Source organism: Gorilla gorilla, chromosome 16 (assembly GCF_029281585.2).
Source record: "Gorilla gorilla gorilla isolate KB3781 chromosome 16, NHGRI_mGorGor1-v2.1_pri, whole genome shotgun sequence".
NCBI classification, from domain to species: Eukaryota; Metazoa; Chordata; class Mammalia; order Primates; family Hominidae; genus Gorilla; species Gorilla gorilla.
Window position 1 is genome coordinate 99,757,488 of NC_073240.2, and position 23,189 is coordinate 99,780,676.

Consider the following 23,189-nt stretch of genomic DNA (forward strand, 5'->3'; position numbering starts at 1 on the left):
GCTGGGGCTCAAACCCAGGTCTTGAGATTTCTAGCAGAGCCTTCACTGCCTTACCTACTTACTAATTTCTATTGTCCCACCCACACACTGTGCAAACGGCAGCCAGGGCTCAGCATTGCACTGTTGAGAATACCACTGAACTAACTTGCACACCCACGTTCATAGCAGCGTTATTCACCATAGCCCAAAGATAGAAGCAACTCAAGTGTCCATTGATGGGTGAGTGGATAAACAGAATATGGTATACACATACAATGGAATATTATTCAGACTTAAAAAGGAAGGAAATTCTGACGCATGTTACAACGTGGATGAACTTTGAGGACATTATGCTAAGTGAAATAAGCCAGTTACGAAAGGACACGTGCTGAATGGTTCCACTTATATGAGGTACCTAAAATAGGCAAATTCATAGAGACAGCAAATAGAAGTTAACAGGGATTTTGGGGAAGGAAGAGTGGGGAGCTTTTAATGTTTAATGTTTGCAGAGTTTCTGTTTGGGATGAATAAAAAAAATCCTGGAGATAGATGGTGATGAAGCTTGCACAACAATGTGAATTTACTTAATGCCAGTTATAAATGGCTAAGATGGTAAATTTTATGTTATGTATATTTTAACACAATAAGTAAAATGTTGGCTGGGCACAGTGGCTCATGACTGTAATCCCAGCACTTTGGGAGGCCAAGGCGGGTGGATCACCTGAGGTCAGGAGTTCGAGACCAGCCTGGCCAACATGGTGAAATCCCGTCTCTACTAAAAATACAAATAATTAGCTGGGCATGGTAGCGAGTGCCTGTAAGCCCAGCTACTTAGGAGGCTGAGGCAGGAGAATCACTTGAACCCAGGAGGCGGAGGTTGCAGTGAGCCGAGATCGTGTCATTGCACTCCAGCCTGGGCAACAAGAGCAAAACTCCATCTCAAAATATAAAATAAAATAAAACAGGCCAGGCGCAGTGGTCACGTCTGTAATCCCAGCACTTTGGGAGGCCGAGGTGGGTGGATCACGAGGTCAGGAGATCGAGACCATCCTGGCTAACATGGTGAAACCCCATCTCTACTGAAAATACAAAAAATTAGCCAGGTGTGGTGGCACGCACCTGTAGTCCCAGCTACTCCAGAGGGTAAGGCAGGAGAATTGCTTGAACCTGGGAGGTGGAGGTTGCCGTGAGCCAAGATCACACCACTGCACTCCAGCCTGGCAACAGAGTGAGACTCTGTCTCAAAAAAATAAAAGAACTAACTAAATAAATAACACATAAAATGTTAAAAACACTGAATATCTGGCCCCTTCCTTCAAACGTTTTGTTTTATATGGAAAAGTATGACACATTATTATTTTAGATTGTTTTCACGGATGTAAAATACATATAACATGAAGTTTCTCACTTAAACATTTTTAAGTATACAGTTTTGTGGCATTATGTGCATTCACACTGTTGTGCAATTATCATCACCACCTAGTTCCAGAACCTTCTCATTTTACCAACTAAACTCTGTACTCCCTGTACAGAAGTGACTAACCCTTCCTGGCAACAGCCATCCCACTTTCTAACTCTATCAATATCACTACTCGAGGTACTTCAGATAAGTGGAACCTTATAATATTTGTCTTTTTGCAACTGGTTAGTTTCATGTACCATAATGTCTTCAAGGTTCATCCATGTCGTAGCACATGTCAGAATTTTCTTCCTTTTTAAAGCTGAATAATATTTTTTTCAGATTATTAGGTTTATTGAAACCATCCTCTTTTTATTATATGTATAGACCACATTTTGTTTATCCATTCTTCTAGCAATGGACACTTGGGTTGTTTCCACCTCCTGGCTATTGGGAAGAAGGCTGCTGTGAACACAGGTGTACAAATATCTGTTCAAGTCCCTGCTTTCAATTATTTTGGCTATATATCCAGAAGCAGGATTGCTGGATCATACAGTAATTCTATGTTTCCTTCTTTGAGGAACTTCTACACTGTCTTCTGCAGCAGTGACACCATTTTACATTTCCATCATCAATGCACAAGGATTCCAATTTCTCCACATCCTCAGCAACACCTGTCATTTTTCGTGTTTTCGTTTGGTTGTTGTTGTTGTTATTTTGTTTGTTTATTCTGAGATGGAGTCTTGGTCTGTTGCCCAGGCTGAAGTGCCATGGAGCGATCTTGGATTACTGCAACCTCCACCTCCTGGGTTCAAGTGATTCTCCTGCCTCAGCCTCCCAAGTAGCTGGGATTACAGGTGCTTACCATGACGCCTGACTAATTTATTATATTTTTAGTACAGATGGGGTTTCACCATGTTGGCAGGCTGGTTTCAAACTGCTGACCTCAGGTGATCCTCCCACCTCAGCCTCCCGAAGTGCTGGGATTACAGGCGTGAGCCACCATGCCCAGCCAGTTCTCATGCTTTGTGACTTGCATTTCTCTAATGATTAGTTATGTTGAGCATCTTTTCATAAGCCTACTGGCAATGTGTATCTCTTCTTTAAAGACATGTCTATTCAAAGCTGGGCATGGTGGCTCACGCTTGTAATCCCAGAACTTTGGGAGGCTGAGGCAGGCAGTTCACTTGAGGTCAGGAGTTCAAGACCAGCCTGGCCAACATGATGAAACATGGGAGGCAGAGGTTACAGTGAGCTGAGATCGTGCCACTGCACTCCAGCCTGGACAACAGAGCAGGACCTGGAAGGAAGGAAGGAAGGAAGGAAGGAAGGAAGGAAGGAAGGAAGGAAGGAAGGAAGGAAGGAAGGAAGGAAGGAAGGAAGGAAGGAAAGAAGGAAGGAAGGAAGGAAGGAGAAAGAGAGAGAGAGAGGGAGAGGGAGGGAGGGAAAGAAGAAAGAAAGAAAGAAAAGAAGGAAAGAAGGAAAAGAAAGAAGAAAGATGTCTGTCTGAATCCTTTGCCCATGCATTCATTTTTAACATCAACTTTGAAAAACTTCCAAGAGGGAGAAAGATACATATTCATTCAGTAGGGGATAAGTGTGTGTGTGTGTGTGTGTGCTGCTTCCTCTAGAATATACTGCAATAGGAAACCAAATCAGACAATCAGAGTGCCAAGAGTTCAGGCAAGACACAGTGGTAACTTCGTCTAGTGATGGCATTGAAGATGGCATTGAAGACAGAGATGGGAGACTCGAGCCAGGTTTTGGCAATGGACATGGCAGAACTTGCTGCTAAGCTGCAGATGCAGGGTGAGGGCCAAGCTGACCTTCTCCTTTAACTCTTCCCCTCAATAAAATTCAACTGGCAGCTTCCAAACTGTGACAGACTTAGACTGTTTCCAATGTTACTTTATAAACCTATTAAGATCCTAGCCTTCCCAAAGGGTTAAACTGATGAACACACCAACAGAAGAATGACATGCGCATTACTCTAAAACAACAAATATTTTTACGGTATTTTAAACTGAGCAAGTATGAAAAGGAAAATGAAATGCCCACAAGAGGATGGCTTTCATATATTAGATTGAAACCTGGAGAAACTCAAAGAATGATACCATGACTCTCCTCAACATTAGGCCACGCAGATGTTTGGACACGAGGGCAAGGGCACCCACTTCGAGGTCATTCAGACTTGATTTCAAAAATCCCTGAGCATATGATTAAAGAAATTGCCAGGGAAGAATCAGCATAAACTACAGAATTGGACCCATCAAGACCACAGATATTAAAACTATTTCATATAGAAGATAACGATACTAAATAAGTTTCAGGAAATTTAAATAAAGAATGTAAAGGGCCAAGATTTTTCAAATTGCCCAGTAAGATTCCAGGGGGAAAGAACTTCTAGAAAGGAATGTCTTTAATAGCCAATAAACTGGAAAATGTGTCTGAAGAAATTACCCAGAATGCAGCACAGATGAACATACAGGTGGAAAACTTGAAAGGCAGGTTAAAAGAAAGGAAGAATAGAATGATAAAGCCCGGCAACTATCTAATTGAGGTTCCAGATGGAGAAATTAGAATGAGGAAGAGTCAAGATTTGAAAAAATAATGCTTGAAATTTTTCCAGAATTAATGAAAAACATCTACCTTAACATTCTGGAATTCCAACCAATCCCCAAAGCAGGGAAAATAAGAGAAAAGTCCCCACTTAAACACACTGTAGTCAAACTGCAAAACAATAAACACAAAAAGATGACCATAAAAAGAGCCAGAAGGGCTGGGCGTGGTGGCTCACGCCCGTAATCCCAACACTTTGGGAGGCTGAGGTGGGTGGATCACCTGAGGTCAGAAGTTCAAGACCAGCCTGACCAATATGGTAAAACCCCATCTCTACTAAAATAACAAAAATTAGCCAGGCATGGTGGCATGCGCCTGTAGTCCCAGCTACTCAGCAAGCTGAGGCATGAGAATCACTTGAACCCGGGAGGCAGAGGTTGCAGTGAGCAGAGATTGTGCCACTGCACTCCAGCCTGGGCAACAGAGAGAGACTCTGTTTCAAAAAAAAAAAAAAAAAAGCCAGAAGGAAAAGACAGATCCTTTCAAGAGAATGGCAATTAGGGCCAGGCGCCGTGGCTCACGCCCGTAATCCCAACACTCTGGGAGGCCGAGGCGGGCAGATCACCTGAGGTCGGCAGTTTGAGACCAGCATTGCCAACATGGTGAAACCTCCCCCCCTCTACTAAAACTACAAAAATTAGCTGGACATGGTAGCACGGGCCTGTAGTCCCAGCTACCTGGGAGGCTGAGGTGGGAGAATCACTGGAACCCAGGAGGCAAAGGTTGCAGTGAGCCGAGATTACACCACTGCACTCCAGCCTGGGTGACAGAGCAACACACCGCCTCAAAAAAAAAAAAAAAAAAAAGAGAGAATGACAATTAGATTAACAGCTGCCTTCTTAAGAGCAACTGTGGAAGCCAGGAGACGATGGAGTACTATTTTTTAAAGTGCTAGAAGAAAAATAACTTTCATTCTCCATCTAGCAAAAGTAACTTCCAAGTATGAGGCAAAATAAAGCAATATTTAGAAAAATAAGACCCGAGGGAATTTGCTACCAGAAGATCCCCCTAACATCATTTCTACAGGATGCACATCAGGGAATAGAAAAACAGGCCAGGTGCGGTGGCTCATGCCTGTAATCCCAGCACTTTGAGAGGCCAAGGCGGGCAGATCATGAGGTCAGGAGATCGAGACCATCCTGGCTAACACGGTGAAACCCCATCTCTACTAAAAAATACAAAAAATTAGCCGGGCGTGGTGGGCGCCTGTAGTCCCAGCTACTCAGGAGGCTGAGGCAGGAGAATGGCATCAACCCAGGAGGCGGAGCTTGCAGTGAGCCTAGATCATGCCACTGCACTCCAGCCTGGGCGACAGAGCGAGACTGCATCTCAAAAAGAAAAACGACTCCCGAAGAAGAGGTGATGGTTGCCATGCATGCATGAGGGCAGACCCCACTGCCACCACTCCAATGAAGCACTTTGGCAGGCACCCCCCACTGGAGTGTTGTGGCCAGTGGACGATGTGACACATTGGCCCCTGCAGCACAGCAGGTGCTTAACCTTGAGAGGCCAGAGAACAAAGCCATAGGCCTGGTCCCCAAGCCCCCCAGGGTTAGAGCACACAGCCCAGGAAGGCTGAGCTGTGCCTTTGGCCCCTGAAATCTTCCAGAAACCAAGCCAGTTGACTGAACCCACCTTATACCACAGTCAAACCCTTAAGAGCATCAAAGAAGATAAAAGCAAAAAACCCATTGAAAGGACAGCAACTTCAAAGATTAAAGGAAAATCAACCGACACAGAAGAGAGAGAACCAGCAAAAGAACTCTGTCAACTCAAAAAGCCAGTGTCTTCTCACCCCAAATGATCACACTAGTTCACTCTAAACAGTTCTTAACCAGACTGAAATGACTGAAATGACAGTCGAGAGGAATGAATCTGGATAGGAATGAAGACCATCAGATTCAGCAGAAAGTTGAAACCCAATTCAACGAATCTAAGGAATCCAATAAAACAATACAAGAGCCAAAAGATGAAATAGCCATTTTAAGAAATAACCAGGCAGGGCGTGGTGGCTCAGGCCTGTAATCCCAGCACTTTGGGAGGCTGAAGCTGGTGGATCGCTTGAGCTCAGGAGTTCGAGACCAGCCTGGGCAACATGGTGAAACCCCATCTCTACAAAAAATACAAAAATTATCTGGGCCTGGTGGTGTGCACCTGTAGTCCCAGCTACTTGGAGGCTGAAGTAGGAGGATCTCTTGAGCTGGGGAGGCAGAGGTTGCAGTGAGCCGAGATCATGCCACTGCAGTCCAGCCTGGGCAACAGAGCCAGAACTTTTCTCAAAAAAAGAAAGAAGGAAAGAAGGAAGGCAAGGTAAGGGAAAGGGAAGGGAAAGGCAAGGGGAAGGGAAGGGAAAGGGAAGGGAAGGGAAGGGAAGGGAAGGGATAGGGAAGGGAGGAAAGAAAGAAAAGAAAGATAAGGCTGCTCCCATGAAAGGACAAGAGAACGTGGTCCCTTTGGTGCTGGCCGCGGTGGAAGACCAGGCCCCAGCCTCACTTCAGAGGCAGGGACAGCAAGGAGCATGGGACAGGGGGATCCAGTCTATGTTGCATCAAAGTTTTGTTTTGTGTTTTGTTTTTCATTTTCAGATGAATAATTCAGTGGCTATGCCAAGGTTGAAATATTTTCTGTTTTCAGTAAGATGTGAGAAAAGGAAATGAATTTTAATGAAATGTTTTGGTTTACTTTATCTGAGGCTTCCAGTGTAATGGGATTCCCACGCCCTAAACAGATGTCAGCTGTTTCATCCTCTTGCCTGAAAAAGGCAACAGAGAGCTGGGGGGCTCCCCTGCTCAGCCCTCTTGCACTCGCCTCCCCCATTTCCCAGATGGGCAGGACTACCTGTGAGCGCAGCACTGGGAGAACTTTGGATGTCCCAGCCATGCAGAAAACTAAAAGTGCAAGTGATGATTATGATGTCTTCACAGATGCAGACCAACAGGTCTCCATAGGTGAGAGCAAAGCACCTGTTCCAGGTTCCTGGGGCCTGTGCATCCCTGCCCCGCCAGGAGGCTCAGACTTTGGCAGATGGCCCACGCTCTCTGAGCCAACGACTCCCAGGAAGAACTTGAGTGTCATAAAATTCTGAAAACAAGATTTAAGGAGAGGTGGAGAAATGTGGCAAGATTTCTAAGGAGAACGCAGAGCTGTCAGGTGGAGGTGATGTCACAGACGTCTGAAAATCTGCCAGAGCATGAGCTAACTTATAGCTGCGGGCTCAGGACATGTTTCTGAGCAGAAGTTTCTGAACTAAGTTGGCAACTAACAGACCACATAAATTCCCTTAAATGGGATTAGTCATGGGATTCCTTCTGATTCAGTAAAACACCTGCCCAAAATGAGCTGTCATCAATGGATCCATCAAAGGAATGATGCACTGAGCCCTTCCCAAGTGTTCTTGCAATCAGGGATGAAGAGGCAAAGATAACCAGACCCTGCCTGCAAGGGCTTATGAGAATATGCCTGTTGAGGCAGCGACCCTGCATGACAAACCAAAGAAAACCCAAAAAACGTCTGTAACCAAGTGCTCTTTGCCTAGATTCTCAGCTGCCACCATCCCTGGGGTGTCGTCATGTCTAGAGACCCGAGTGAATACCTGAAAAGAAAAAAAGAAGAGTAGTTGTTGAAAGAACACAGCTATAAAAGATTTATGTGGCCACTGGGGTGTCATCATAATTCTCTTTTCATACCCTTTGCCAGTTAAGATTTTCAAATCACATTCTGTACCATTGTTCCCCTGGTATGAAAAGGGTGAAGATCTTTGTCCTGGTTTTACTGGTGATTTAGAGCACTGGGATTCCCAATCCCAGCTTCCCAGCAGCAACTATGCTTGGCTTTCCTGTACTGTGAGGGGGTTGTCCAGCGGGCAGAAAACCCGAACAGTGGAGGACTCTAACGAAAGCCACACCAGAGCCTCCCTTGCTCCTTCTAGTTCTCCAGCAGGGGAAATGTCCCAAGCCTTCCAAGTGGAATGTGACTGTGTCACCCACCTTCCCAAAAGTGGCCAGCAAAACGAGAAATGCTGTTAGTCAACTTTCAATGTCCTCTCTGCCCAGTGCTTTGATTCCAACAGCCTGTAAATGCTGTTTCTACACTGGATTAGTCCTTCAACCCTACCGCACACGCTGTCTGCTGTACTCAATTTCATCAACCCGCATTACCTAGAGGCCAAGCAGACACCATCGTCCTCCCTTGCGGGTGAGAGGGTGATGGAGGGACCCTCAGGAGCCCAGCAGGAACACTGTCTATCTCCACAGGCTTTGCAGAGATCCTGGAATATGATAATATGGCGGGCAGAGGCAGGTGGGAGAGGCATGTGTAGATCGGGCTCGAGGAATGGATCTGGTTAGGAAAAAAGGGATCAACAGAGCAAACGAAGCACTCCAGTGTGTAGACAGCTGCAACTAAGGGATGAATGATTCAATAAAAACCTGTAGGAATGTAATATAATCCAGAAAAACATACCTACCCCTTTCTCTGCCATTAGACAAGCTGATTCTCATTTACATGAGAGCAACAAACAAGAAAGACTGGACAGAAAAGCTGTGAAAAAATACAATGAGAAGGAAAACTTCCCTGCAAATAGAACAGACTACAAAGCCTTCATAATTAAAACAGTGAGGAAATGGCCAAGTGTCCTCCAAAAATCCAGAAAGAGACCCAGAGACATACGGCAATGTATCTGGTGTCTCATTTCAGAGGAGGTAAATGTTAACATTTTAAATACACGGTGCTAGGACAAACGGATAACCATCAAAAAGACAGAGCTGGATCCATACCTCACACTGTACATGAGGATAAATTCCAAATGGATTGAAATTTAAACATGACAAATTAAATTTTAACAGTGTAGGAAGAAAACATGAACAAATTTATTTGGAACTTTGGTGTAGAAAGGCCTGTTTTGATTTTAAAGATCCAGAAGCCATAAACAACAACAACAAAAAATTGATTATATAAAAATAAAAAGCTTCTAGAGAGGGAAAAATACCATAGCAAAGCCAAAAGATAGGTAAATGAGAAAAAAAATTTTCAACTCATACCTTCTTAATATATCAAGACTTCCTAGAAATTGAGAATATGAAAAACCTATAGCCCAAAAGAAAAAAGGCAAAAGATTGGAACAGAGAGTTCACAAAATAGAAATACAAATGGCTCTTTTTTTTTTGAGACAGAGTCTCACTAAGGTTGGAGTGCAGTGGCACAATCTCAGCTCACTGCAACCTCCACCTCCTGGGTTCAAGCAATTCTGCCACCTCAACCTCCCGAGTAGCTGGGATTACAGGTGCCCGCCATGACACCTGGCTAATTTTTTGTATTTTTAGTAGAGACAGGGTTTCACCATGTTGGCCAGGCTGGTCTCAAACTCCTAGCCTCAGGTGATTCGCCTACCTCAGCCTCCCAAAGTGCTGGGATTACAGGCATGAACCACTGTACCCGGCCACTTTTTTTTTTTTTTTTTTTTTTTGAGGGAGGGTCTTGCTTTCATGCCCAGGCTGGAGTGCAGTGGCTCCATCACAGCTCACTGTAACCTTGAACTCCTGCGCTCAAGCAATCTTCCTGCCTCAGCCTCCTGAGTAGATAGGACTACAGGTGTGCACCACCACACCCAGCTAATTTTTAAAATTGTTTTGTAAAGACAGGGTCTCATTATGTTGCCCACGCTGGGCTCTTAAATTTATAAAAGATGTTTGATGAAGAAAATGTACATTTAAACTACACCGAGATACCATCTTTCATACATCAGCTTGGAAAAATCCAAAAGTTTCAGAACACCCTACAGGTGTCTGGACAAACGTAGCTCATGGAAAGACAAAATGGTTCCACTCTTGTGGAGGGCAATCTGGTACTTAAACATTTATCAGAATGGCTAATGTACTACTGTTGCCCGGTGATCCCACCTCTGGGAATTCAGTCACAGCTGCACATGGACAAAATTATGCATGAACAAGATCCATCATCGTAACATTATCACAAGGAGGAATATTGGAAATATCTCAAGTGTCCATCAATGGGACAGCGGTTAAATAAACCTTGTAACACTATGCAACTGTCAGAAAAAATGAATGAGGGGTGTTCTGTATCCTAATATGGAAAATTCTCCATAGTATAGTCAGGGGGGAAAGCAAGTCTTAGAATAGTATGCTATCTTTTCTGAAAGAAAAGGGAGAGATAAGATTGCATATTCATGTTGGCATGTATTTGCATAAACAACACAAGAATAATACACAGGAAACTAATAAAAATGGTTATGGGGACGTGGGATGGAACAGAGTAGCCAGGGGTGGGGCAAGGACTGAGACTTTTGGTCTGCATCTGGTCCCGAAGGGGAATCCAAAGTCTTCCCAGAGGAACCAAGTGGATGAATTAAATTTCAAATTAAAAAAAAAACAAAACAGGGTTGGGTGCGGTGACGGTGGCTCACACCTGTAATCCTAGCACTTTGGGAGGCTGAGGCAGGAGGATCATTTGAGACCAGGAGTTCAACACCAGCCTGGCCTCAAATATCAAATAGTGAGACCCCCGTCTCTACAAAAATAAAGAAATTAACCTGGCGAGGTGGTGAACCTGTAGTCCCAGGTACTTGAGAGGCTGAGAGGGGAGGATCACCTGGGCCCAGGAGTCGGAGGCTGTAGTGAGTTGTAATCACACCACTGCACTCCAGCCTGGGCGACGGAGCAAGACCTTGTTTCTAAAAACAACCAAACAAGCAATCAAATTTTAAAAAGAAAAAGTCAATAGGAGGAAATTCAAATGAGAAAGAACTTGCTCTGAATGTCTGCTCCATCCTCCAGATCTTTAATCTGAGTTCCATTCCTCATTCTGTCAAAACTCAACAAGGAGTTCCCAGTGTGGAGTTGGTGTTTCCTGAGAAAATCAGTTACAGCTGATTTGCAGGTTTAGCATGGCTATTTGTGCAGTCTCAACGTCCAAGCCAGATTTCTACAAGACAGTAAGATTACACCACGACGGCGGGAGCACACATATATGTCTCTCCTATTTCTGATGTTATGCTGTAAATATTTAAAATAAAGCAATCCAGCCGGGCGCGGTGTCTCATGCCTGTAATCCCAGCCCTTTGGGAGGCCGAGACGAGTGGATCACTTGAGGGCAGGAATTCGAGACCAGCCTGGCCAACATGATGAAATCCCGTCTCTATTAAAAATACAAAAATTAGTCAGGGGTGGTGGAGTGCACCCTGTAGTCCCAGCTACTCAGGAGGCTTGCTTGAGAATTGTTTGAGCCCGGGAGGTGGAGGTTGCAGTGAGCAGAGATCGCACCACTGCACTCCAGCCTAGGCAACAGAGAGAGATTCCGTCTCAAAAAAACAAAAACAAAAATAAATAAATAAATATCTAAAAATAAAAATAAAATAAAGCAATCCTTATGATGTTTTAAAAGACTATGAAAGGTGTATTTACAGGGTAGTTCCGGCCATGTTTTCTGAGCGGGTATTGCAGGGAAGGCTCTGCGTCAGACCTCAGGGCCCCCTTGCTACTAGGAGAACCAGCAAAGTCCCTGTGGGCTGGGTCTTCCCCGGCATGCTGTGCTGTAGCTCCAGCCACTCACCTTCATATTCTGTGCCCTGGCCACGCAGGTCTGTTAATTTCTTGCCTTCACCTCTGCTCTGCTAGATACTGTTCACGCTGCTGTCTCCCTTCCTTCACTATCTGACAAGCTGACTTCTGTTCACTCCTCAGATCTCAGCTGAAGAGCCTCTCTTCACACAAAGCACACCTGTGGTTGCCAGGGGCTGGGGTGGGGGTCCTGGAAAATGACTGCTCAGCGGGACAGAATTTCTTTCTGGGTTGATAAAAATGTTCTGAAATTAGATAGTACTGATGGTTATAAAACTCTATGAAAATGCTAAAAACCACTGAACTGCAAAACTTTAAGAGGTGAATTTTATGGTATGTAAATAATACTAAATCATTCTTTAAAAATCCTTTCTTAACCGGATGCAATGGCTCACACCTGTGGTCTTAGCTACTTAGGAGGCCGTGGTCGGAGGATTGCTTGAGGCCAGGAGTTCAAGATCAGCCTGGGCAAGATAGTAAGAGCTCCCATCTCTACCAAAAAAAATAATTAAATTAAATTAGCTGGGCATTAGTGGCATGCACCTATAGTCCCAGCTACTCAGGAGGCTGAACTGGGAGGATCACCTGAGCCCAGGAGTTTGAGGCTGCAGTGAGCTATGATTGCACCACTGCACTCCAGCTTAGGTGACAGAGCCCTGTTTAAAAAAAAAAAAAAAAAAAATCCCTTCTTCAAGGAAGTCCTCCTAGGTACACCTGGACCCTCTACCTCAGAGGACCCTGTGACATCCATTACAGCAGATACCGCAATTATAGAGAGTAATGGTGTTACTGGTTACTAAATGCAGTAGGATACTGAGAGCATGGTAGGAGGGGTACACTGTCAATAATTTAAAAACAAGAATAAAACAAACCAAAAATTGATCTTCTCTTTACCATGCCATGTCCTGGCAGTTCTAAATAACATCAGTGATAAAAGTCACCTCCCCTCCTCAAATATTTTTTGGTTTAAGTTCTAAATAATTGCAGGGACTACTGTTGAGTTTGAGTGATATGCATGTAAGCTTCAAATTAACACATTCTAATTACTTATCCTTTAATAAGCATTATCATTCTACATGTAACTTAATTCAGAAAATTCCTAATTACAGCCAGTCCTCCACAGATGAACCCAAGCAATAGGGTTGGTTTGTTTGTTTTTGAGATGTTTGTTACTATAACAATGTGGAGTGGCTCAGCTAGCATTTCCCGCCCTGTGATACTATTTATGCCTGCCTTTAAAGTGTGGAATCAAAGTAAACACTGATGGCACACTGATAATGGAGAAAGAAAACAGAACTTGATGTAGCTCAATTCTCTCACTCTATGTAACTGTGAGTTTTGATCTGTGTTTTAAAATTTGAAACAGTGAAACAGTGAGAAGTACAAGGTGTAATATTTTTGTTTGATGAATGCAAATTTTAGTCCATGCATAAAATATTTGACTAAATTTGACACTTAAGTTTATTCTTTTCTTCTAATTGTTGTTTGTTTTAAACTAAAGGACAAGGCCGGGCACAGTGGCTCATGCCTGTAATTCCAGCACTTTGGGAGGCCAAGGCAGGCGGATCACGAGGTCAGGAGATCGAGACCACCCTGGCTAACACAGTGAAACCCCATCTCTATTAAAAAATACAAAAAATTAGCCGGATGTGGTGGCGGGCACCTGTAATCCCAGCTACTCAGGAGGCTGAGGCAGTAGAATGGTGTGAACCTGGGAGGCAAAGCTTGCAGTGAGCAGAGATAGTGCCACTGCACTCCAGCCTGGGGAACAGAGCGAGACTCCGTCTCAAAACAAAACAAAACAAAACAAAACTAAACTAAAGGACAAATTTTAAAAAATTGTTACATTAGTAATTGACTAAACTCTACCTTTTACACAATTTGGTTTTATTAAAATTCACTTACTAGTTACTGAACACTTTACATAAAATAATATTACATGAGACTGTAACCAAAATATCAATGTTTAATCTTTAGTAAATATAAAACTGATTGAATAACTGGATTGAGTTTTTTCCCTTTTTTTGCATGACAACTTATTTTTATTCATTTTATTGACAAGATTATGTAAAGATTCAATATAAGGAAATTTCCAGTGTTTGCATTTATTTTCTATTTTTGTTATTAATTTTGTGTTATGATTATTGCTAAAAAGTAATTTAAGCATATAGAGATTATTTTCTAACACTCCCTTTATTAAACTGTAATATTCATGAAGAATATATTAATGAGCTACAAACATGCTTTACATTTCTAAATATTCTTAATGTATATCAAATACATAATAAGTATGTATATTTTGAAGAATATTCATCACTTAAAATATCTAAAAACTGGTTTAATGCAAGGCTTTGGTAAATTGCTAAGTTTGGTGAATTGTTTGGTGATTTAGCCATTCAGTGATTTGTTTTTTGCCCCATGAGATAGATAGTTTTATCATTACTTCCAAAGGAAAACTGAGGTATAAGGTATGTAAAGTATTTGTCCATGGTCAGAAAACCAGTAAGAAGAGCTATGATCTCAATCAAGATCTTCTAATTCTAGCCATTATACTATATTGCTTCCTCACATACCTCCCATTAAAACTAAAGTTGACCATGAAATACCATCCAGCTATAACTTCACCAGAAATGCTGCCTCGGTGAGAATGAATAGCCACATGGGACTACAGACCCCCGTCTACACACCTAAGAGTCCAGCTCGCACTTCAGCCTAGTCATCAAGAATTAGAGATCACACGGAGGCAACCCATCAAATGCCGATCAAGTGTCCAAAGCGGTTCACTGGGTCCATGTTCTGAGCCAGGTTTTTGATCATGTTAGGTTCATTCCTGCCTCAGGGCCTTTGCACACACAGTTTTTGTTGTTGTTGTTGTTGTTGTGGTTGTTTTTGTTTTTGAGATGGAATCTTGCTCTGTGACCCAGGCTGGAGTGCAGTGGCATGATCTTGGCTCACTGCAACCTCTGCCTCCTGGGTTCAAGTGATTCTCCTGCCTCAGCCTCCTGAGTAGCTGGGACTACAGCTGGGACTACAGGTGGCGTGTTCCTACACGCCACCATGCCTGGCTAATTTTTGTATTTTTAGTAGAGACAGGGTTTCACCTTATTGGCCAGGCTGGTCTGAAACTCCTGACCTTGTGATCTGCCCACCTGGGCCTCCCAAAGTGCTCGGATTATAGGTGTGAACCACCGCACCCGACCTGTTTTGTTGTTTTGTTTGGGCCTGGCTTTCCCCTCTGGCTTTTGAAATTACTCTTCCTCATGTTACCTCCTCAGAGAGGCTTTCCTTGACTACAATATCTAAAGTTACTCCTCCCAACCACTAACCATTGTCCTAGTGCTTTGTATTATTTCTATGCACCATTCATCCATCTATATTTCTTTCTTTCTCTTTTCTTCTATGTTATCAGTGACTTGTATAGAATAGATTCCTAATAAGTATTTATTAAGATATTGAAAGAATGAGGCCAGGCACAGTGGTTCATGCCTGTAATCCCAGCACTTTGGGAGGCTGAGGCAGGCAGATCTCTTGATGCCAGGAGTTGGGATATCAGCCTGGGCAACGTGGCAAAACCCCGTCTCTACCAAAAAATACACAAATTAGCTGGGTGTGATGGTGCACGCCTGTAGTCCAGCTACTAGGGAGGCTTAGGTGGGAGAATCACTTGACTCAGGAGGCGGAGGTTGCAGTGAGCTACAGTGGTGCCACTGTACTCCAGCCTGGATGACAGAGAGACACCCTGTCTAAAAAAAAAAGGAAGAAAAGCATGAAGAGATTAATCACAGTGCTAAGGACTCCTCTGAGGTCACATTCAGGCTCAGTGGGGCAGAGCACTGAGAAATGAGCCTGTGCTGTCATATGTAGGATGTGGGGAGGCCTGGCGCACCAGCACCTGAGAACCCTGACTTCCATATTATCCATAACGGGGGCACAGGCTAGGGCTTTCCCCCGTCAGCACCCAGCAACACACTACCATCTGTCCATTCACAGGTGGGAGTCTCCAGGAGGGGAAGCAGGTAAGGCACAGGCAGGGCCCTGCCCAGGTGGCGACTGGTTTTGTGTCTGGAGTTTGTTCCTTCTGGTGGGTTGCTGGTCTCACTGCCTTCAAGAATGGAACCGCAGACCTTTGCAGTGAGTGTCACAGCCCTTACAGATGGCACAGACCCAAACAGTGAGCAGCCGCAAAACTTAATGTGAAGAGCAAAAGAACAGATATTCCACAACACGCAAGGCGACGCAAGCACGTTGCCTCTGCTGGCTGGGGTGGTAGCCAGCTTTTATTCCCTTATCTGTCCCCGCCCATGTCCTGCTGATTGGTCCATTTTACAGAGTGCTGATTGGTCCATTTTACAAACCTCTAGCTACAGAGCGCCTATTGGTGCATTTTTACAGAGCACTGATTGGTGCATTTTACAAACCTCTAGCTAGCTACAGAGCGCCCATTGGTGCGTTTTACAATCCTCTTGTAAGATATAAAAGTTCTCCAAGTTGCCACCCGACCCAGAAGTCCAGCTGGCTTCACCTCTCAGTTTCGTGTTCTACTCCAATACCATCTGTACACCTTCATGTGGGGATTAGGGATTTGACAGGTGAATAGGTTACTCAATAGCGTTCAGAGTTCCTAAACCAAGACTCTACCTGCTTCCCACAGCCTGCGTTCATGGGAAAGAGGCAAGAAAATAAAACCAGCCTCAGCTATATAGAATTCTTTCCTTCCCCTCCCAAGTCATTAACAAAGACTGACACTGTAGTATTTATCAAAAAATCTTGTTCCCTAAGTGGTGATACAGAATAATTATCTCAGCATGCAATCAGCTCAGCGATCTTCTTCAAAGCAATTTGTGGCAAGGATATGCAGTTTTTAAATAGATTAAATTTTCAAGAGCTTGCCTCTGAAACCTGGTCAGAATGTATTTACAACTCACCTGGTGAGATGATGCGTATCTTGAAGCTGGAATTCTCTTTCGTTAGGTCTTGCTTAATTGAATCAAGCAAAGTCATTTTGGGATCGTCCCAAAAGAAACCCTTTTATCTCAAGGCAAATGTGTTTTAACAAGGCCCTAAAGTAAATAAAAGCCAGGTTTCCACTCACCGGAGCTCTCTGCTTCTCCTTTCAAAAGCCTACCACTCTACTTCATTTGTTTTTCTTTTAAGTGAGGAAATTGCTTATGGAGTTAACTGTTGCCAGTGAAAGCAACAAGTTGCCTCTCCCCTCCTCTACTCTTAAGAAACACCTTGTTTCCCTCCCTCTCTTCCTTCCTTCTTTTAAAATAAATAAGTTATGCATAGTTGGAGCGTGCATGCAATGCTCAGGCGTGGTCCTGGTATAGCCAATAGCGTCATATTCAGCCCTGTTTAATTCCCACTGTCTTGGGTCTAGACTTTAGGCTTTTGAGAAATCTTTATTGAATTAATGAAAACTCAAAAGACCACGATTCTGCATTCCCCCAAATCCTGAAGTGCAGTAGGAGCCCATGCAGGGCTTGGGACGGGCTCTTTGCCTCAGCAGCCAGGACAGCCTCTGCATCCGTGACCACCTCCGCGCCCCCCTCCCATTCCCCCCCATCCCCTGGTGATATCCTTCTAGCGCAGGCTCGTGCTCTGGAGGCGGGGTGGGGCCGGGATTCTGCAGCCGTAAGCAACTCCCCCGCTGGGTGCATGGGGCTGGTCCCTGGGGCGCACTCCAGCCTTAGAGAAGTTGTGACAGATAATTGACGTGATCGGGAGGGGCGTCCAGGCAGACCTCATGTGACTTCTAAAACCAACCCACAAATCTGAAGCGTGGCTTGCGTGGTCAGCCGCCTGCCTGGCACCCAGTGAACAGTTTCTCCCGGACTCTCTGCATCTAGCCCCAAAGAATCTAAGATTCTTTGTCTAGAAAAGTGCCCTTGTCTTCCCTGGCACCTTTCGCGGTGGGTTTCCTTGACTCCGCATAAACTCCCGTTCCAGCCCAGATCAGAGGCGGTCGCAGCAGCCGTTCCTCGTCTCCATCAGCATCCGCGTTGCCATCTCCCCGTCCTGAGCTGTTGCTCATATCAAATGTCACTCGGGGATGACTAAGAGCCGATGTTGATTAGGAGCCTTCAGCGTTACGGTAAAGGAGCTCGTGCAAACTTAGACCCCAGTCATCTGACGGTCAGGTGGGCGGGCGTCGCGGCCCAGGCCCCCGCCTCCTCCATCCTCCGCGATTCGGGCATGACACGGTCCTCCGCGAAGGGCAGGCGTTACATAAACCCGGCGAGCTCACACCGTGCGGCGGGGAGCAGCGCGAACGCTCGACCCGGACACCTCCCTTCCAGGTCCCGGCCCGTAGGCGGGGCCGCTCCCGAGGCACAAGGAGGCCTGCGCAGCGCCCGAGGTGTCCGGATCCCAAAACAGGACCCCAGGAGTTTCTCACACTCAGGACTGGCCCCTAGTTGTCAATATAGAAAAGGCATCCTCCGTCCTAGATCCAGCCTGTATTTCACAGAAAGCGTTTCCTCCCCCATCCTCAAAGCCGGCAGGGGTGGGGCGGAGAGGAGAGGCCCGGGGAGACTGACTCTATTATATAAACTCGTAATTGGCTCCGGTTCCTGCGGCTCGGGCACTGCAGGACGTTTCCAACCAGATGGGTTGTGAGGCCCGGCGGCTTCCTCCTCCTCCTCCCTCCCCCTCCGCGCCCGTCCCCTGGCCAGCCAAGCCCCACCCTTCTGCCTTCCCAAGGCCACCAGAATTTCCCTGTCTTTCCAGTCCTCGCCTGCACAGGAGATGGCACCCAGAACAGAAATGCATGATGATTTGAAAATGGTATTCCATTGTTAAACGAATGTATTCCCAGTCTGCTAGTCCTGGCTCCAGCTGACTCTTAGAATCAATCACCCCAGTAACTCAAGTGTTCCAAGCTGGGAATCAGTCATCTCAGACCCGCTTCTCAAATGAGCTGGGGGCAGGAGGGTTGTCAAAACTCAGAGCGCTGAGCCCGACGCCCAGAATTATGTTCGATCGCTCTAGATTGGGCCCCAGAAATGTGTATTTCTTTCTTTCTTTTTAGAGGCAGGGTCTCCTTCTGTCGCCCAGGCTGGAGTCCAGTGGTGGAGTCATGGCTCACTGCAGCCTCCACCTCCTGGGCTCAAGCCATCCTCCTGCCTCAGCCTCCCTCATTATAGACACGAGCCACCACACCCAGCGAGGAAGGTGCATTTCTACAAGTTATCAAGTGATGCTGATGCTGTGGAATAGTATACGCAGGAGCAGGGTGGTGGTTTATATAATTTTCCTTCCATTAAAAAGGTTTGCAAAACAAATTAATAGTGCGAACAGAATGTCAGGAAGACCAGCCTCCTCTCAGGGATTCTCTGGCAGTTTAGAAGTGAGAGGTGACAGCGTGCTGGCAGCCCTCACAGCCCTTGCTCGCTCTCGGCGCCTCCTCGGCCTTGGCGCCCACTCTGGCCACGCTTGAGGAGCCCTTCAGCCCGCCGCTGCACTGTGGGAGCCCCTTTCTGGGCTGGCCAAGGCCACAGCCGGCTCCCTCAGCTTGCGGGGAGGTTTGGAGGGAGAGGCGCAGGCGGGAACCGGGGCTGCGGGAGGTGCTTGCGGGCCAGTGCGAGTTCCGGGTGGGCGTGGGCTTGGCGGCCCGCACTCAGAGCGGCCAGCCGGCTCCACCGGCCCCAGGCAGTGAGGGGCTTAGCACATGGGCCAGCAGCTGCCGTGCTCGACTTCTCCCCGGGCCTTAGCTGCCTCCCTGCAGGGCAGGGCTCGGGACCTGCAGCCCGCCATGCCTGAGACTCCACCCCGCCTGCCATGGGCTCCTGCATGGCACGAGCCTCCCCGAAGAGTGCCGCCCCCTGCTCCACGGCGCCCAGGCCCATCGACCACCCAACGGCTGAGGAGTGCGGGCCCACGGCCCGGGACTGGCAGGCAGCTCCACCTGCGGTCTCCATGCAGGATCCACTGGGTAAAGCCAGCTGGGCTCCTGAGTCTGGTGGGGATGGAGAACCTTTATGTCTAGCTAAGGGATTGTAAATACACCAATCAGCACTCTGTATTTAGCTCAAGGTTTGTAAACACACCAATCAGCACCCTGTGTCTAGCTCAGGGTTTGTGCATGCACCAATCAACACTCTGTATCTAGCTACTCTGGTGGGGACTTGGAGAACCTTTGTGTCCACACTCTGTATCTAGCTAATCTACTGGGGAGGTGGAGAACTTTTGTGTCTAGCTCAGGGATTGTAAATGCACCAATCAGCACCCTGTCAAAATGGACCAATCAGCTCTCTGTCCAAATGGACCAATCAGCTCTCTGTAAAATGGACCAATCGGCTCTCTGTAAAATGGACCAATCAGCAGGATGTGGGTGGGGCAGATAAGAGAATAAAAGCAGTCTGCCCGAGGTAGCAGTGGTAACCAGTGGGGTATGTTTATGTGGTGTGTGAGGCTTTGGTCTTTGGCTCTTTGCAATAAATGTTGCTGCCTTGTGTTTGGATCCACGCTGGTTTTGTGAGATGTAACACCTTGAAGGTGTGCAGCTTCATTCCTGAAGCCAGTGAGACCACAAACCCACGGGGAGGAACGAGCAACTCCAGGCGCACCACCTTAAGAGCTGTAACACTCACCGCGAAGGTCTGCAGCTTCCCTCCTGATGTAGCAAGATCACGAACCCACCAGAAGGAAGAAAGTCTGAACACATCCGAATATCAGAAGGCACAAACTCTGAACACGCCGCCTTTAAGAACTGTAACACACAACGTGAGAGTCCGTGGCTTCATTCTTGAAGTCAGACCAAGAACCCACCAATTCCGGACACAGAAGCACACATTTACAAACAACAAACATGTTCATTATAAATTGTAACATGTATGCCTGTGTGTGATGAAACAACTGTGCAGGAAAACCTCCGATTAGTAACCAAGCTTTGCTCACTCCAGCAACTGGAAATTGAGCATTTTATAGCAGCAGGTGCCTTCAGAGACTGGCCAAGCAAAAACCTCATCTAATAGGTGAGAAACAAATGATGGGCAGCAAGGTCGGTGGATTTGTGGGGTGAACTGGGAAGGCTGACCTCCGGGTAAGCAGGTGTAACTCTCTGGATAGGGTCAGACCCCAGTGTCCACCTGTAGCTCGCTCTGTAACCTCCTTTTCCCCATTTCCCAATCTGTGAAATGGGATTAAAGTTCATCTTGCTGCAATGTTGTGAAAATTATATAGGATGTGTAAAAACCACATAATTCAGATCAGGCTTCCATATGTGTTATAGTATTGCTATTAATGGTCAAAGCCACTGCTCATTAGCAGGATCCCTCATTTCTCATCCAGATTGATTTTTTTTCCACTGCCCTAATGAGTACCGAATGTTTCTTTAAAAATATACACTCATGGCACTTACGGCTCAAGCTTCTCAAGTGAGAAGCATTTGCTCTTAATTAGTCCAAAGAAATGCAGTGTGTTGGACTTTGTAGTTGTTTATGAGACTGATGGAAGTAACAATCAGCCCAAGAACCAGGAGGATTCAAGATGCCACTTTGGAGTTTTTGTGAAATGCATACCCTGAGTGGTGTGACTCAGTTTCTCCTGGTATTTATGAGACGGAGTCTCGCTCTGTTGCCTAGTCTGGAGTGCAGTGGCGCGATCTTGGCTCACTGCAACCTCCGCCTTCTGGATTCAAAGCAGTTCTCCTTGCCTCAGCCTCCCAAGTAGCTGGGATTACAGGCACCCACCACCACGCCCGGCTACTTTTTGTAGTTTTAGTAGAGACAGGGTTTCACCGTGTTGGCCAGGCTGGTCTTGAACTACTGACCGCAGGTGATCCGCTCGCCTCGGCTTCTGAAAGTGCTGGGATTACAGGCATGAGCCACCGCGCCTGGCCTCTCCTGGTTTCCAAAACTGGTGTTTTCAAATGTCACAGGCCAGGGACAGATGTTGTATACGTTATTACGGCTGCCCCTGAGGGCAAATACTCTGAAAACTAAAGAATCTTTGAAACTTCAGTCTAGAGTTTAATATTGCTCCCTCTGAGCTCCTAAACAGGTGATTAGTGCTGAAACTGCTTCCTCTGTATTTTCAGGAAACAGACTGTTACTCATACCTTTGCAGCCTCTCTCATTAACCCCCCTGAGAGACGTCTGCTGCTGGGAGAGTCCCAGGAGTGAAAGGGATGGGGGAGGAAGGGAAAGCAATGGAAGGATCCGGGTGGGTAAATTGGAAATATAGAACCTCCTGGTGTGGCACTGAGCACCATTGTGGGTGCTTGAGTACGTGGGTACGTGGCATTCACATTCCCACAAGAAATGAGATGCTAAATTGCTAATGGCTTCCCAGGGGTTTAGTTCCCTGCTGCTATGCCTTCCATGATTTCATCAGAGTTTAGGCGCATTAAAATATCACAATTTAGGCCCACATGTGCGGCATTCACTCATGTTCCTGACATTGATGCTGAAATCCTGTAAGAAAGAAAAACTTCTTTCCTTTGTAATCCGACTGCAATTGTCAGTGTCAACGGACAATTTCAAGTGGGATCCCTCTTACTCTAAGAAGCAGTGATATCTGTGGCTTTTAAGTTGTTGTAGTGATACACAACAAGTTTGGCTTGTTGCTTTTAATTCTGAGAATTTGTGTCTTTTCCACATTTTGTTTTCCATCTCTCCAACCTGACTAATTCAGCCTTCAGTTTTATTTCATAATTGCTCATAACATTTTTAATCCCCACCCCGCCATCTTTGAGCCAAATGGTCTTTAAGATTTTGAATTTCTACTGTGATTCCCGTAACTCTTTGGATGACGAAACCACAGGCATGGTTTTTAAATCCAATCAAGCATACTGAGATGTGCGTGTCTAATGTGTCTTCAGGTAGGTGGCATCTGTAACTAGGTAGAAATCTGTTTTAAATCGATATACTTACTAGTCTGCACATTTATTCTGGGTTTTTTCAAGTTGTTGTCATAGAGCAGTCACTTATTTTGTCTTTCATCTTCTTGATATTTTCCTTCTGGGTTGGTAAATTTTTCGCACGTCCTTAGGTACTGTAAGAGAAAGATTTTGATTTATCCAACCTTTTACAAATTCAAGAGCATGGCTCACGCTTCTTGAGATTGCAAGCGAGATTTTGATTGTTTCTCTGACAATTATTGATGTATGTAATATATCCAGACCTGTCGTTTACAGATCCCTCCTAGGAGGTGGAGTTGATATAAAATTGAAATAATTGCTCACTTGGTGCCTTTTCAAAGTTGCAGTGTGATTGTTCCTCTTAGGTTAACGCTTGGGTGTTAAACACATTTCCTTATCTAGCAAACACACTAAGAACCCATTGTGCCAGCCCCAATTCCTGGTGCTGGGCGTACAGAGGGAAGTCAGAGAAGGGCCTTTTTTGTGGGAATCTGGTGATGGTACCAAAATATGGACAGATTTTATCCTTAATGGAGCATAATAAGAAGGGCCAGGGGCTATGGAAGCCAGAGGAGAGGGACAACTGAACTGCCTCTGGAAGGCCAGAATGGCTTCCGAGTGCAAGCAACACCTCGGCTGAGCATTACAGGAAAAACGGGAGTTAGGCAGACAGAATAGGCCAATCAGTTTAAATGGTGCTTGAGGCGAGGTGTGGTGGTGCACGCCTGTAATCCCAGCACTTTGGGAGACTGAGGCA